General features: G+C 37.1%; 1 non-coding gene across 1 annotated transcript; it reads left to right on the forward strand.

The window, feature by feature from the left end:
* Nucleotides 1-1,372: 1,372 nt before the first annotated feature.
* Nucleotides 1,373-1,480, forward strand: LOC122298022. Its single transcript, XR_006239079.1, has one exon. It is a non-coding gene; the product is annotated as a small nucleolar RNA R71 (small nucleolar RNA).
* Nucleotides 1,481-8,097: the final 6,617 nt, after the last annotated feature.

The following is an 8,097-nucleotide window of genomic DNA, read 5'->3' on the forward strand; positions in this document are numbered from 1 at the left end:
TCCCATTCTTCTCCTTTGGTGTTAGAGTGACACAAAGAAAAATCTACTTTGCCACCGCTTGGGGTTTTAGTGACATATCTCGAGTCGCCAAGACCTTGCAACCTGCCATGTAGCTAGATGTCAAAATCCTCTAGGCGTTGAGATGCAATATTACATGCAATGGTTGGACAACCAGGATCCTTGTACTTAGGAGGAATTCGCTGCTCAATTAGAGCACTAACTTGCTCTGTCAGAAATGCTGTCTTCTTAACATGGTGCTTCCTCTTAACTGTACACAAATCTTTAAGAACTTTTGCATAAGTGGGAACTTGTTTAATAACATGCAAAAGAGGAAGGTTAATCTTTACCTGCCTGAGGTTCTCCAAGATTTCATTACTAGGATCCAAAGTTCGCATACCAGATTTTAAAGCTTGAGGAAATGGTACCTTAACTGGACTCTTGATTACCTCGGCATCCTTGGGGAACTCGATGCTATCATTGCTTTGTTCCTCTTCAACGTCCTCTTGCTTATCAGTTATTGGGATGTGTAAGGACTTACCACTTCTTGTCATAATGGCATTGACTTCTTTTAAATTTTTTTGTGCCATATGCTGACCTTGGGGTGCGGATTGAGCTTGAGAAGGAAACTTGCCACGCTCATTCACACTCAAGGAGCTCATTATCTTGGATATATGACCCTTTATCTGTTTGTTTTCTTCAACAACCTGCATAATCAAAGATTCAAACTTTTAATTAGTTTTACTCTGTGCCTCAATAAAAGCATGCAAAGTGTCTTCTAAAGGACTCCTAGAAGATGAAGGTGCATGATATGGTGCAGGATATGATCTAGGGGGTTGTGCAGGCGGCTGGTTTTCAGACTTCCAGCTAAAATTGGGGTGATTATGCCACCCAGGATTGTAGGTATCAGAGAAAGGTGCAACAGGCTTCATGTACATACCTAAGGCATTACATTGTTCCTCATACATCCCTCTCATCTCAGCAAATGTGGGACACTCTTGGGCAAGGTGATCTATCCCACCGCACACAAAACATCGTCGAAAAGACTCTGCATGATTAGCCACGTGTGTTGGCTTTAAGTCTTTATTCTTCAACACCTCTAGCTCCCTAGTGAGCATCTCAACCTTAGCCTTTAGGTTATCTTCTTCCCTGAGATGGTAAATTCCACCACCATTTAGGTTTCCTGCAGGTCGTGACCTATTTGTGCTCTCAGTAGCACTAGGTCCAGTCCAAGTGTGAGCTTTTTCAGCAAGCTCATTGAATAGCCTCATCAGGATCTTTCTGTAAGAACTCACCATTACACATCATCTCCACAAATTGACGCTCTCTAGGTGTAAGTCCCTCATAAATATAGCTCACTAAGCGCCAATTCTCATACCCATGGTGAGGACACATACTCAATAGCTCCTTAAATCTCTCCCAAGACTGATACAAAGTCTCACTATCCTTTTGTACAAAGGTGGAGATTTGCCTTTTTAAAACATTGGTCTTATGTTGGGGAAAGTATTTATTAAAAAAGACCTGAGTCATCTCATTCCATGACCCAATAGATCGTGGTCTCAAAGAGTATAGCCAACTCTTAGCTCTATCATTCAAAGAGAAATGAAAGAACTTAAGTCTCACAATGTCATCAGTTGCATTTTGACTATGAAAAGTTGCAATTACTTCCTCAAACTCCCTAATGTGCACATATGGATTTTCATTTTCCAAGCCATGAAAAGTAGGGAGTAGCTGTATCATCCCTGTTTTAAAATCCAATTAGCGAATATTAGCTAGAAACATGATGCATGATGGTGTGGCTGTGCGTGTAGGGTGGAGGTAATCCTGAAGGGTCCTAGTGGGTTGATCCTGAAACATGATCTTATGATAGGAACACTAACAAATGAGACTTCCATCAATCTTTTCAACAGCTTATTTAGGATCAGAATGGTCAACACAAAAGGTTGTAATGTGGCTTGGTTTTGGAGTTATATAAAAAAAAAAGGATGAAAGGGATTCAAAAACTTCCAAGTACATACAAAGGGAATTTTATTAAATATCTCAATAGACCACACTTCTCACTTGATATACTCTCCAACTTTTCAGTTCATCAAATAATAAAGCTTTTCCTTCTTCTTCCTTTTTTTTTTTTTCAACAATTTGATGGACAAACACATGCCACTTTTGTATTCTTTCCATCTATATCAACTTCTTTTTTTTTTTTTTTTTTTTGGAGCTCACTCAATTGAACACTTTGCAACTTGTACTCTTCTCTTTTTTTCCGTCGTCTTCTTCTTCTCTTTTTTTTTTTTAATTGAAAATGATAAAATTAAAGAAAGAAAATACAAATTCCACACCTAATATACACTTGGAAGTAAAAAGGGTAAGAAAATCTGTGTATAGGTTATACTCCAATGTGGAGAGGCATGGATGATATGGGCATATGAAAAGAAAAAGCTACAAGTGTTTTATTGGCTCAAAGTTGGCTACTAGGGGTCTATGATGGAAAGGATAACTTGAAAGGCTCAAACGTTAATCCTAAGTTGACCTTCGTCATATCCCAAGTATATCCACCATTGTACTGCAAACCATGTAATGATATTCTCAAAAGAAGTGCCCAATTCAACAGATCAATGAACGCTTATCACAATTTACTGCATTTATATGCTCTCAATCCTCTCCAAACTCACATGAAAACTTAAGCAAAAGAGTTCTCTAGCTACATGTGTCAAACCACCATCTTACCACAAAACTTGGATAAGTTCATTAAGGATTCTGTGAATGTTTCAACAAAAAATGAAAGTTGCTTGTTTTATTGATATATGTTGGTTGGTTATTTTTTGTGCATTGATATGGCATTACATGGTGCATGCACGTGTGTTTTTGTTTAAGTGTGAAAAGCCTGTGTATTGGCGTAAGTGGACTTTCGGGTGCGTGTGTATCACGACCCTAAGCCGGGATGGGGTATTATCTCGGTGGAGCTCCTCTGGTCACTCGGGAGTGGAATAAACTGAGTGATGTCCCCTGGGTTGTCGCTGGGCGACAACGGGAGCGGGGGCTAGGGGTTGCTTGGCTACGAACGCGCCGGGAGCGGAACCAGGCATCGCCCTACGCACCGACTCCGTGGCCCTTCGCTGGTGAGGGCTAGAGGATGCTTGGCTATGAACACGCGGGGTGTGGAACTGGGCATCGCTCGTTAGGTGTCACATGCGTGGTGGTACTCTGCGGTGTGGCACTGGAGCCAGGGTGTGCGAATGACCCCTAGGGGAGGTCATGGTGCATACAGATAAAATGGATTTTGGTTTAAGACGGTTATAGAGGCCAAATGTGACTTTTGGCGTGATTTTTGGAAAAGATGTGTTTTTGGGCCAAATGGGATTTTTGGCCTGTGTGGAAAATTATGTTTTTTTGGGTTTTGTGCATTGGGCATGCTTCATGCATTTTGTTTGAGTTCTATGTCTTTTTATCTGGTGATGTTTGGGTTTTACTTACCTGCGGTAACATTTTTTGGTTCCGTAGCTTTTGGTACAGGTTTTGAGGATGAGGAAGAGGAGGCTGAACCCGAGGATGCGGCTCCGCCGGGTTGCTGATGTTATGCTTTATATTTGGTTTAAAAACTATATTAGTGTCTTGTAATATTTTATTTACGTATGTTTTAAACAGCTTGTAATACGTTAAGAAAAATTCTGGTACTTAGTTATATGACTTTCGTTATCCACTGCATGTTTATTCGTGCACATATGTTGCTTTTGCACACACTTGGCACTCGTCGTTAGGGTGGTGACCCGGGTTGTCACCATCCGGACGTCTCGATTTTCCCGCGTCCGTGCGTGGGGATTTGGGGGCGTCACATTTCTGTACCTTGAGCCTGAAGAAATATTCTTATTCTAACTTTCCAAAATGAGTAATTATCTCCACAAAAGAGTGGAGGCCGACTGCTAGATTGACCTTCACCAAATGAAGCTGCAATGTTAGCCAGAAGATCTTAACTCAAAATATAGTTAATCTTATAATAGAGCTCTTAGCTCTAATACCAATTGTTGCCCAGATGACTAACACAAGAGGAGGGTGAATTGAGTTGTATTTAAAAAAAAAATAACAATTATAAATCAAATATACAATATAAAATATAAACAAAATAGGAAACAGTAATAAATATAAAGAGTAAGGGTAAGAGAGAAGCAAACTCAGTATGTTAACGAGGTTCGGCCCCACTGCCTACGTCCTCGCCTCAAGCTACCCCTTGAGGATCCCCAAATTCACTATTCAACAACCTCCTTCAGGTGGAGATAGAAACCTATTACACCTTTGAACAACACCGCTACAAAGGATCCATGTAGAACACCCTCTACACTTGCAATCACCTTACACGTGGTGATTTAACTATTCCCTGTGTAGAATACTTTCTACATGCATAAGGGTTATACACACCCTTTTACTGATACAAGAGCTGATAGTGGGTAGGTTATCAGAAAACACTTCCTCAATGAGTGAAATAAGAACAATACAGTACAAACTATATCTCTCAAAATGAACAAAGATTAAGGCTCAATGCTTAGAGAAGAGAGAATGAAAGTTTTGAATGAATGTTGTATGCTCTTGGTGTTGTGAATGTGAAACTCTCAAATGATCTATTTATAGGTATATGAGACTTCATATTCAAATTTAAAAAGATTTAGATGTCAAAGACAACATCATTCACTTTTTCAAAAAATTCAAACCTAATCTTTTACTTTTGGTATATGAGAAAATGAGTATACTTTCATTTTCAAAAAAAATTCAAATCTAATCTTTTACTTTTTGCATATGACAAAAGGAGCACACTTTCATTTTCAAAAAATTCAAACTTAATCTTTTACTTTTTGTATATGACAAAAGGAGCACACTTTACTTTTCAAAATTTTCAAACAAAATCATCTACTTTTTGTATAAGTCTAAAAAAGCATCAATCACTTTTGAAAATATTCAAATAAAATATGCACATGTGAAAGATGACAATCAATCATCTTTAATATTTTCAAAGTTCAACCCTTTGACCAATGTATGCACATGTGAAAGATGACAATCAATCATCTTTCAAAATTTTCAAATTTAATTTTCAAAATATTCATGCATATGTGAAAAATATATTTTAATGCTTTATGATAAAATATTAATTTTGAGGCTTAATCCTAATTTCGAATTTTTAAGAGATTTACAACATTACTCTTAATTTTAATGTGAACTTGTTCCCTTCTTGCTTATGTTTGTTTCCTTGATGTGCTTGACTTCATTATGTAGACAACTTGAGTTTGAGACTTCTTTATTCTTTGAATTCATTTGTTATTATCAAAATCCATGTGTAAATATATAATTATACAAAACTTGAAATCTTGAATTCAACAGCAATCGAGTTCATCTATCGCTTATCTCACCAAGCCGAGCTCTGCACTTGCACCTGGCATGGTCAAGCAAATCTCCCACTTATCTCTCCAAGCTAAGCTCTTCAGTACTTTGCACAAACCAAAACAAACAGAAAACTAGGTACCAATTTTTTAAGTTTAGTTTTTTTCTACATATTATTGGCTAGAAGATTTTCAAGGCCTTCTTGATGAGACAATCGACTTTAGAATTGTGTGCATCTGTTTGGGATAAAGTTGACTGGTTCTAGCCTATCGCTAGTAATAAGGAAAGAGATAAAGCCAAGAATTTAGCGTAGAGATGAAGCCAATCAGGTATAAGGTCGAGTACATCTTTCATCCAAGCCAAGCTTTGTGCTTGCAATTGGTGCGATTGAGTAGATCCCTTGCCCAAGCCGAACTCCACGCTCACACCCAATGTTGTCGAGTACATATCTCATTCAAGTTGAACTCCACTCTCGCACCTAGTGCAGTCGTGTACATCTCCCACCCATGTCGAGCTCTGCAATTGTACATTAGCATGGTCGAGTATATCTCTAGCCTAGCTCTCCAAGTCGAGCTTTGCACTTGCATCTAAAGCAATCTAGCACATCTCCCACCTAACTCTACAAGCCAAACTCCACACTAGCTACTAGCGCGATCGAGTTCATCTCTTACCTCTAGGGACAAGTTTTTGAAGTTTAGTTTTTCTATAAATTATTGACTTGAAGATTTTCAAGAGCTTTTTGTTGAGCAAATTCGACCTTTGAATTGCAGGCATCTATTTAGGATAAAGTCGACTGGATCCAACCCATTACTAATAATAAGGGAAGAGATAAAACAAATAATCTAAAATAGAGATAAGGGATAACGCAATAAGGGATAAAGCCAATAAGGGATAAGGCAAGTTGACTCAGACTTCTAAAAACAAAAGGGCTTCACAAGATAAGTAGGACCCAATTACTCTAATGAAGAAAAAATAGGTCTATATAAAGAGAAGATTTCTACAAATCTACTAAGGCTCCCTACGTACAAACTCCACCACACACAATGACTTTAATGGATCTTCTCTCAAGTGAGACATCATCCTCAACTTCTCGAAATCTTAAATTCCTCTATTGTATTATGAGATATGTGAGGTCATGAGAGATTGTAAAATTACTTATTATAGTAAATTTCGTCACAATTAATCCTTTGACGTAGATGTTACGCCGAACCATGTAAATCTCTATATCTCTTTTTATTTAATTATATTTTCTTATTTATTATTTATTTCATAGATAAATGTGAACCGCATCATATTGAAATTCAAATCACTGTCGTGGAAGCCCAAATCACTCTTTCACTTCTTCCGGCATATTTTGCGATTTTTGACATTAACAAATATCTTATCCAATTAATATATTTGTAAATTTTTATTCAAAATTAGTTAAAAAAAATAAAAAAAAACGTGCATGTAAGATGCTAGTTAGTTATCATCATTACAAGTTCCAAGTCGAGACCGACCCACCACGCTTTTCAGTTTCTCCAGCATTCTATTCCCACAAGCTTCCAACGTCATTTCGGAACAGAAGTACTTCAAAAGGACGCCTTTGAGTAGGAGTCATTTTATTCTATTTTACTTGGTTTTATCACATATTCCATTATTTTTTTTTGGGACCACAGCATCTTGTTTGAATCAGCCCAATCACAAATGGGTAATGATACACTTACCATCCTTTTATCACTATTTTATCACTTGTAGTGTATTTTTTTTTTATCATTTTCTTTTAAGTATTTTTTTAACATCCTTAGCCATTAAGAAAAAATTTTAAAAATATATAATTTTAGTAATAGTCACTTGCTTAATCATTAAGTAAAAAAAAAATTAAAAAAATTAAAAAATTAAAAAAAGTGGTAAAAGGGTGATAAAATAGTGGTAAACCTATCATTATTCATCCCAAATTACCCATAAGATTAAAAAATAAAATTTAAAAAAAATAATAAAATAAAAAATAAACCAACAAAGTAAAGAGAACCTGGACTCCCTAAGATCGAAGAAACTCCAATCCAATGCCAGGAGTTTTATGTACGTGAACAGATAGATTTGTTGAAGAACTGAGCCGATGCCGTACCAAGAGATTCAAATATGTACTACTTTAAACAGTTGATGAGAGGGAGACTTCACTTTTGGAGGGATGGGCATCAAACTAATGACTGTTTTCGTTTATTTTTTATGTTTTTTTGGGGATTGTTGCAATGGGGATGCTAACGCAATGTTCAAGTTAGCGGGGCCAAAGCTACACCAATTCAGAGAAAGAACAAAAGCAAAAGCTTTCATCTTCACTTTCTCTATTCCCATGGGCGAAGATCTGCCTTTCCCTTTACCATCAAACCCGTGTCTCTCGTTCTCATTTTGCTTGTGATGTCGATCACGAATCTTTGATTTTCCCCCTCTTTTTCCTCTTCTTTTTCTCTCTTTCTTTCTTGCTTTCATTCATTCTTTCCCACCACACCTGTCAATCTGTGCTGTCAGTATCTACCTAAGAGTTAGATCGTGATCAAGAACTAACGCATCCCCACATCGTTCTTTTCAGAAAAATCAAACTTCCAATCTGCTTTTTTTCTTCTCTCAAAAAATGAAGCATTCACAAACAATATGTACAGACAAAAGGGATTATAATTGACCGTTTTCATGCATTTTCTGAACGTTCTTGAGAACCAATCCGCCAATCAAACTATTGTAAAAACAGGAAAATAATAA

Source organism: Carya illinoinensis, chromosome 15 (assembly GCF_018687715.1).
Source record: "Carya illinoinensis cultivar Pawnee chromosome 15, C.illinoinensisPawnee_v1, whole genome shotgun sequence".
Taxonomy (NCBI): Eukaryota; Viridiplantae; Streptophyta; class Magnoliopsida; order Fagales; family Juglandaceae; genus Carya; species Carya illinoinensis.